This window comes from Myodes glareolus, chromosome 9 (assembly GCF_982192425.1).
Source record: "Myodes glareolus chromosome 9, mMyoGla1.1, whole genome shotgun sequence".
NCBI classification, from domain to species: Eukaryota; Metazoa; Chordata; class Mammalia; order Rodentia; family Cricetidae; genus Myodes; species Myodes glareolus.
In genome coordinates, this window is record NC_142034.1 from 50366781 (window position 1) to 50376677 (window position 9897).

Consider the following 9897-nt stretch of genomic DNA (forward strand, 5'->3'; position numbering starts at 1 on the left):
GTGTCCCATAAATTTGGGTATGTTGTGCATACATTTACAATGAATTCTAGGAAGGCTTTGAATTTTTTCTTAATTTCTACCTTGACCCAGCAGATATTTAGTAAAGAGTTACTCAGTTTCCATGAGTTTCTAGGCTTTCTGTTGTTTGTATTGTTCAAATCCAGCTTTAATCTGAGGTGATCTGATAGAATTCAGGGGTAATTTCAATTTTCTTGCATTTGTTGACACTTGCTTTGTGACTGATTATATGGTCAATTTTGGGAAAGTTCTGTGATAGTCTGAGAAGAAGGTATATTCTTTTCTGTTTGAATAAAATGTTCTGTAGGTATAAATTAGGTCCATTTGGTTTTTAATTTCTGTGAGTTCAAGATTTCTCTGTTTAATTGTTGTCTGAATGACCTGTCTGTTGGTGAGAGAAGAGTTTTGAAGAGTCTCTCTATCAATGTGCAAGGGTCAATGTATGATTTAAGCTCTAATAATGTTTCCTTTACAAACATGGGTGCCCTTACATTTGGGGCAAACATATTAAGAATTGAAGAGTAACCTTATTGGATTTATCATTTTATGAATATGAAGTGTTTTTCACTGTCTCTTTTGATTGATTTTGGTTTGGTCTATTTTGTTAGATATTAGACTGGTGACATTATCATGGTCCTTGGGTCCATTTGCTTGGAAAACCTATTTCCAACCCTTTACTGTAATATAATATCTATCTTTGATGCTGAGCTATCTTTCTTGTAAGCAGAACATGAATGGATCCTGTTTTTACATCCATTCTCAGTGACATGCTACAACAAAATTATCAGTGATAAAGGAGAATATTAATGTACCAATTACATTTCTTTCTTCTGGACAAAAAAACTTAATTTATAAAGATATAATATATCACTTAATAACAATGAAAACTGGATTAAGACACAAAATTCACATTAGAGAAAAAGATAATCTCTTAAACAAATTGTGCTAGAACATTGTATGTCCCCAGTAGAAGAGTGAGAACTAGAACATTCTTTCTCACCATGCATGAAGTCAATGTATTACATAAAAATCCATTGATCAATAGCATCAAATTTAAGAATTACATCAGAGAGGGCCATTGGAGGGGTGAGTTTGCTTCGGGCCTGCGGCAGGGGCCCAGCGAGGAGGAGCTCGGACTTTCCCCGACCCCATAGACTCCCAGGTAACCCTGCAGTGCTGGCTCCACCCTGCTAAGCTCTCCCGCCAGCCATCCCAGCTTCCATCCAGGTACAAATTCCTATATTTCTCCCTTCCCACTGGGGCCATAAAATTTTCCCAGCTCAACTGCCTTACACGCTGGGCCTGCGCTGTAGGCAAATCCCGGAAAGAGGAAGTACCTGTGCTTCAATAGCCTGCCTGAGGAAAGGTAGGCATTCTATCAGTGAATTCCCTGCCCAACAAGGGAACCTGACCCGCTACCAGAAGTTCCAATAGAGAGCATTTGAAGGAAGAGATGGGCAGACGCCAAGGCAAGACCTCATCCAACAATCTGAAAAACAACATGAAAACACCAGATCCCAAGGACCCAACAATAGAAGGACTTGAACACTCTAACCCAGAAGAAGTGGAAAAAAGTGCCATTATGAAAGCAATAGAGTCCCTTAAGCAGGATATGAATAACTCCCTTAAAGAATTGGATGAGAAGTATAACAAAAACTTTGAAGAAATGAGTATAGAAATGGATGAGAAATATAACAAAAAGTTTGAAGAAATAAGTAAATCCGTGAATGATACCCTGAGAAACCAAGAAAAAACAAGCAAACAGGTAAAGGAAACAGTCCAAGAATTGAAAACTGAAATGGAGGCCATGAAGAAAATAAAAACCAAGGAGAGATCCCCAGATTGTTCTCTGGACAGAGGAGAAAGTGCCTGAACTGGTCGTGGCCCATAACCATACTGATGTATATTTTGCTTATCACCATAAATCCTTCATCTGGCGAAGGACAGCGATACAGACGGAGACCCACATTGGAGCACCGGACTGAGCCCCCCAAGGTCCAAATGAGGAGCAGAAGGAGGAAGAACATGAAAAAGGAAATCAGGACCACGAGGGGTGCGATCACCCACTGATACAAGGGTACGGATATAATGAGAGTTTACCAAGGCCAGTTGGACTGGGACTGAACGAGGACATGATCTAACCAGATTCTCGGAATTTGGCCGGATTCTCTGAATGTGGCTGGCCCGGAGTCTTTCTGAAAAGCCATTGACTATGATACTGGGACTTGTTTCCTCTGCATATACTGGATTTTGGGGATCCAGTCTGTTTGGACACTCACCTGCCTGGACCTGGAGGGAGGGGGGAGGAACTTGAACTTCCCACAGGGGCAAGAAACCCTGACTGCCCTAAGGGATGAAGAGGGAGGAGGAGAGGGAGTGGGGGGAGTGGGAGGGTGTTGGGAAGAGGGGCAGAAATGGAAACTTTTATAATTTAATAAAATTTATTCTCAAAAAAAGAAAAGAAAAAGAAAATACAAACCGAGAACCGGCTGGATATGGAAAACCTAGGTAAACGAACGGAGACTACAAAATCAAGCATAACCAATAGAATACAAAACATAGAAGAACGAATTTCAGATTCTGAAGATACCATAGAGAAAATAAATGTGCTGGTCAAAGAACACGGCAAATCCAACAAATTCTCTTCAAAAAACATTCAGGAAATCTGGGACACATAAAAGAACCAAATCTAAGAATAATAGGGATTGAAGAAGGAGAAGAACTGCAGATCAAAGGCCCAGAAACTTTATTTAAAAAAATTATAGAAGAAAACTTTCCCAATCTAAAGAACGATATTCCTATGAAGGTTCAAGAAACATACAGAACACCAAATAGACTGGATCAAAAGAAAAAACATATATCCCCTCGACATATAATAATCAAAACACAAAATATACAGATTAAAGAAAGAATATTAAGAGCTGCAAAGGAAAAAGGTCAAGTAACTTATAAAGGTAAACCTATCAGGATTATACCGGACTTCTCTATGGAAACCATGAAAGCCAGAAGATCCTGGATAGAGGTACTGCAGAAACTAAGAGACCATGGATGCATACCCAGACTACTATACCCAGCCAAGCTATCGTTCACTATCAACGGAGAAAACAAAATATACCAGGATAAAAATAAATTTAAACAATTCGTAGCCACAAATCCAGCCTTACAGAAAGTAATAGAAGGAAAACCGCAACCCAAGGAATCCAACATTGCCATCACTGCCTACAATAACCCAGACATCTAGCGACCCTTCACACCCACAACTCAAAGAAGAGAAACACGCAAACTCTACTACACACACACACAAAAATAATAATAACCGGAATCAACTTAATATTAATGGACTCAACTCACCTATAAAAAGGCACAGACTAAGAGACTGCATAAGAAAACAGGATCCAACATTCTGCTGTTTACAAGAAACACACCTCAACCACAAAGATAGACATCTACTCAGAGTAAAGGGTTGGGAAAAGGTTTTCCAAGCAAACGGACCTAAGAAACAAGCTGGTGTGGCCATTCTAATATCAAACAAAATTGACTTCAAACTAAAATCAATCAGAAGAGATGGAAACGGACATTTTATACTCATAACAGGAACAATTCATCAGGAGGAAGTCTCAATCCTGAATATCTATGCCCCTAATATAAAAGCACACACTTATGTAAAAGAAAAACTTTTAGAACTCAAGGCAGTCATCAAACCACATACACTAATAGTAGGAGACTTCAACACACTTCTCTCACCAAAGGACAGGTCAATCAAACAGAAACTCAATAGAGAAATAAGAGAATTACTAGAGGTAATGAATCAAATGGACTTAACAGATATCTATAGAACGTTCAACCAAAAAGGAAAGAATATACCTTCTTCTCTGCAGCTCATGGAACCTTCTCGAAAATTGACCACATACTCGGTAACAAAGCAAACTTACACAGATACAAAAAAAATTAGTAACTACCTGTGTCTTGTCAGATCACCACGGAATAAAGTTAGAATTCAATAACAATTCAAACACCAGAAAGCCTACAAACGCATGGAAGTTGAACACTCAACTCCTGAATCATCCCTGGGTCAAGAAAGAAATAAAGAAAGAAATTAAAGTCTTCCTTGAATTTAATGAAAATAAAGACACAACATACTCAAACCTATGGGACACAATGAAAGCTGTGATAAGAGGAAAGTTCATAGCACTAAGTGCCCAATTAAAGAAAATGGAGAAAGCACATATTGGAGACTTAACAGCACACCTAAAAGCTCTGGAAAAAAAAGAAGCAGACTATCCCAGAAGGAGTAGAAGATTGGAAATAATGAAACTGAGGGCTGAAATCAACAAAATAGAAACACAGAAAACAATCCAAAAAATCAACGAAACAAAAAGTTGGTTCTTGGAGAAAATCAACAAGATTGACAAACACCTAGCCAAACAAATCAAACGGCAGAGAGAGAACACTCAAATAAATAAGATCAGAAATGAAAAGGGGAACATAACAACAGACACAGTGGAAATTCAGAGAATCATTAGATCTTACTACGAGAGTTTATATGCCACAAAGTTGGAAAATGTACAAGAAATGGATTGGTTTTTAGATAAATACAATTTACCAAAGTTAAATCAAGACCAGGTGAACAATCTAAATAGACCTGTTAGTAGCGAAGAATTAGAAGCTGTTATAAAAAACCTCCCGACCAAAAAAAGCCCATGGCCAGATGGTTTCAATGCAGAATTCTACCAGAACTTCCAAGAAGAGCTGATACCTATACTCCTTAAGGTATTTCATAATATAGAAACAGAAGAGTCATTGCCAAACTCTTTTTATGAAGCTACAATTACCCTAATACCAAAACCACATAAAGACACAACCAAGAAAGAGAATTACAGGCCAATCTCACTCATGAACATCGACGCAATAATTCTCAACAAAATCCTGGCAAACCGATTCCAAGAACACATTAGAAAAATTATCCATTATGATCAAGTAGGCTTCATTCCAGAGATGCAGGGATGGTTCAACATACGCAAATCTATCAATGTAATCCATCATATAAATAAACTGAAAGAAAAAAACCATATGATCATCTCATTAGATGCTGAAAAAGCATTTGACAAAATCCAACATCCCTTTATGATAAAGGTGTTGGAGAGACTGGGTATACAAGGATCATACCTAAATATAATAGAAGCTATTTACAGCAAGCCGACAGCTAACGTCAAACTGAACAGAGAGAAACTCAAAGCCATTCGATTGAAATCAGGAACAAGACAAGGCTGTACACTCTCCCCATAACTCTTCAATATAGTGCTAGAAGTTCTAGCCATAGCAATACAACAACATAAGGGGATCAAGGGGATTCGAATTGGAAAGGAAGAAGTTAAACTCTCGTTATTTGCAGACGATATGATAGTATACATGAGCGACCCCAAAAACTCTACCAAAGAACTCCTACAGCTGATAAACACCTTTAGTAATGTGGCAGGATACAAGATCAACTCCAAAAAATCAGTTGCCCTCCTATACACAAAGGATAAAGAAGCAGGGAGGGAAATCAGAGAAACTTCACCTTTCACGATAGCCACAAATAGAATAAAATACCTTGGGATAACTCTGACAAAGGAAGTGAAAGACCTATTTGACAAGAACTTTAAGTCCTTGAAGAAAGAAATTGAGGAGGATACCAGAAAATGGAAAGACCTCCCTTGCTCTTGGATTGGGAGGATCAACAAAGTAAAAATGGCAATTCTACCAAGAGCATTCTATAGATTCAATGCAATCCCCATCAAAATCCCATTAAATTTCTTCACAGACCTTGAGAGAATAATAATTAATTTTATGTGGAAAAACAAAAAACCCAGGATAGCCAAAACAATCTTATATAATAAAGGAAATTCTGGAGGTATAACCATCCCTGACTTCAAACTCTATTACACAGCTACAGTATTGAAAACAGCTTGGTACTGGCATAAGAACAGAGATGTCGACCTATGGAATCGAATAGAAGACCCAGATATTAACTCACAAACCTATGAACACTTGATTTTCGACAAGGGGGCTAAAGGTATACAATGGAAGAAGGAAAGCATCTTTAACAAATGGTGCTGGCATAACTGGATGTCAACCTGTAGAAGAATGAAAGTAGATCCATATCTATCACCATGCACAAAACTCAAGTCCAAATGGATTAAAGACCTCAACATTAATCTGACCAATTTGAACCAGATAGAAGAGAAAGTGGGAAGTAGTCTACAAGACATAGGCACTGGAGACCACTTCCTAGGTAGAACCCCAGTAACTTAGACAATAAGAGAATCAATGAATAAATGGGACCTCCTGAAACTGAGAAGCTTCTGTAAAGCAAAGGACACCATCAGTAAGACAAAAAGGCTACCTTCTGATCTTCACCAACCCCTCATCAGATAAAGGCCTGATCTCCAAAATATACAAAGAATTCAAGAAACTAGACACTAAAACTCTAATTAACCCAATTAAAAAATGGGGTGCTGATCTGAACAGAGAATTCTCAACAGAAGAATTTCGAATGGCCAAAAGACACTTAAGGTCATGCTCAACCTCCTTAGCAATCAGGGAAATGCAAATCAAAACAACTATGAGATACCATTTTACACCCGTCAGATTAGCTAAAGTCAAAAACACCAATGATAGCCTATGCTGGAGAGGATGTGGAATGAGGGGAACACTCATCCATTGTTGGTGGGAATGCAAACTTGTGCAGCCACTGTGGAAATCAGTGTGGTGGTTTCTCAGGAAACAGGGAGTCAACCTCCCTCAAGACCCAGAAATTCCACTCTTGGGAATATACCCAAGAGATGCCCTATCATACCACAAAAGCATTTGCTCAACTATGTTCATAGCAGCACTATTTGTAACAGCCAGAACCTGGAAACAACCTAGGTTCCCCCTCAATAGAAGAATGGTTAAAGAAGGTGTGGAACATATATACATTAGAGTTTTACTCAGTTGTAAAAAACAATGACATTTTGAATTTTGCATGCAAATGGATGGAAATAGAAAACGCTTTACTGAGTGAGGTAAGCCAGACCCAAAAAGAGGAATATGGTATGTATTCACTCATATGTGGAATCTAACCATAATTAAAGTCTTTGAGCCTATTATTCGTGATCCTAGAGAAGCTAAATAAGAAGGTAAGCCTGATGAAAATCATGTAGCTATCTGCCTGGAGATTGGAAATAGACAAGAGCCCCAGGTAACCTCGGGTGCATGGGGGGGTGGGAGGGTTGTTGGAAGGGGAGAGGGTTAGAGAGAAGGGAGTAGGGGAGGAATGGGGAAAGCTCGGTGAACTGGGATGGGGGGGGAGGATGGATATGGGATCAGGGAAGAATATATTTCAGCTAAGGGAGTCATTTTAGGGTTTACAGGAGACTTGATTATATATGGGATCCCAGGTCCAAGGAGAGATCCCCAGATTGTTCTCTGGACAGAAGAGAGGGTGCCTGAAACGGCCTAGGCCCATAACCATACTGATGAATATTTTGCTTATCACCATAGAACCTTCATCTGTCGATGGATGGAGATAGAGACAGAGACCCACATCGGAACACTGGACTTAACCCCCTAGGTCCAAACGAGAAGCAGAAGGAAAGAGAACGTGAGCAAAGAAGGCAAGACCAGAGGGAACCTTCATCCGTCGATGGATGGCGATACAGACGGAGACCCACATTGGAGCACTGGACTGAGTCCCCCAAGGTCCAAATGATGAGCAGAAGGATGAAGAAAATGAAAAAGAAATAAGGACTGCGAGGGATGCGATCACCCACTGATACAAGGGGACGGATATAATGAGAGTTTACCAAGGCCAGTTGGACTGGGACTGAACGAGGGCGTGATCCAACCAAATTCTCTGAATGTGGCCGCATTCTCTGAATGTGGCTGGCCCGGAGTCTTTCTGAAAAGCCATTGACAATGACACTGGGACTTGTTTCCTCTGCATATACTGGATTTTGCGGATCCAGTCTGTCTGGACACTCACCTTCCTTGACCTGGAGGGAGGGGGGAGGAACTTGAACTTACCACAGGGCAGGAAACCCTGACTGCTCTTAGGGATGGAGAAGGAGGAGAAGAGGGAGTGGGGGGAGTGGGAGGGTGTTGGGAGGAGGGGCAGAAATGAAAACTTTTATAATTTAATAAAATTACTTTAAAAAAAACTGAAATATTCATGTGTGTTCCTATATACATATACCTTGGAAAACATCATTGTAATGAAAGAGGGTGGAGACTGCATGTTATATAGTTCCATTCTTATTAAATGTTAATGATAGAAAATTACATAGAGTAAAATGGGATTATGTTGGGCGATGTCGCTTGTTCGTTCCTGGCTGCCCAGACCACAAAATAATCACTCAGTAACTATACTATTTACAATGCTGTTTGACCAACAGCTTAAGTGTATTGCTATCTGGCTCTTACATCTAAAATTAACTCATTTCTATTATTTTATATTTAACTAAGAGGCTCATGGCCTACTGGCAAGGTTCCAACTGGCAACTTGCACCTCTCCCCTATGGTGGGTACATGGAATTTCTTTGACTCCACCTTCTTTCTCCAAGCATTCAGTTTAGTTTTCCCACCTAGCTCTACTCTACCCTATCACAGGCCAAGGCTGTTTCTTTATTCATTAACCAATAAAAGAAACACATATACAGAAGGACTTCCCACATCAGGATTCCTCTGGCTGCATAAGGTTAGGCTGGGAAAAATGATCAGTAGCAATGAGTAGTTCAGAAGTTTGTGTAGTATAATTATTTCTATAAATAATAGTGTAGTCTCAGTTCCTATATTTCTATAGTTCCATCATGGCATATAACACAAAGTTTTGCTAAATTGGGAGGTGAGATAGCTACCACTCACTTTGGGTTCTTACCTAAACCAGTATACAGAGACTGGAGCAGTGGCTCTCAACCTTTCTAATGCTGCCACCCTTTAATGCAGTTCCTCATATTGTGGTGATCCCAAACACAAAATTATTTTCACTACTACTTTGTAACAGTAATTTTGCTACTATTATGAATCCTAATATAATATAATTTGTGTCTTGTAATGGTATTAGGCTGTGCTTGTGAAAGGGTCATTCAACCTCCCAAAGGGTCTAGACGCCTAGAATAGAGATATTGTCCCTGGGGCTGTTGATACTTATAACCAGTGGAAAACAGGGCTGCTATGTAAAAGTAATGTTGTATCTTCCTGGGACATTCTCCAAGAAATAATATATTTGCACATCCAAAAGTAAATGTTAGTATGACCTATATTGGCCCAATTAACATAATAATAATGGAGATGGAGATTCTCAAAAATGAAAAATTTATTATAACACAACATCATGAATTTCATTCAACTAATGGTTGCCATGTACAATAAAGGATTGTTGGAAAACAGAATTTTAGATCTCAGCTATTGCTTCAAAATAACAGGAACATAAACCTTCGCATTAAGCTGTATTATGACAAATAGAGAGAGAGGCTTGGAATATGGTTGTGATGGGTGACCTTAAGATTTTTCTTGAAGCTAAGGAGTCAAAAGTAATCTAAAGAATAGGAATGCATGCTTTATCTTTTCCTTAACAATTAAACATGATGTGGGGATACGTAATGTTCACACATTCCTGTCCTTAACATTCATTAGCAGGTGTAGAAAGTGGGGTCATAGAAGTCCAATCTACACTATCTGTCCAGCAACCTGCCCATTCCTCAAAGGTCTTATTTACAGTGAGTTACAATGTATCCACAGAGTGCTAAGTGGCAACCTTTGAAAATAGAATCTTCTCTGAATCTATGTGGCAGTTGTGTAGCTTTGTCTTCTTGTAGGAGTTCTAACAGTGGCAGCAAGGGCTGTCTCTAACTGACTCTT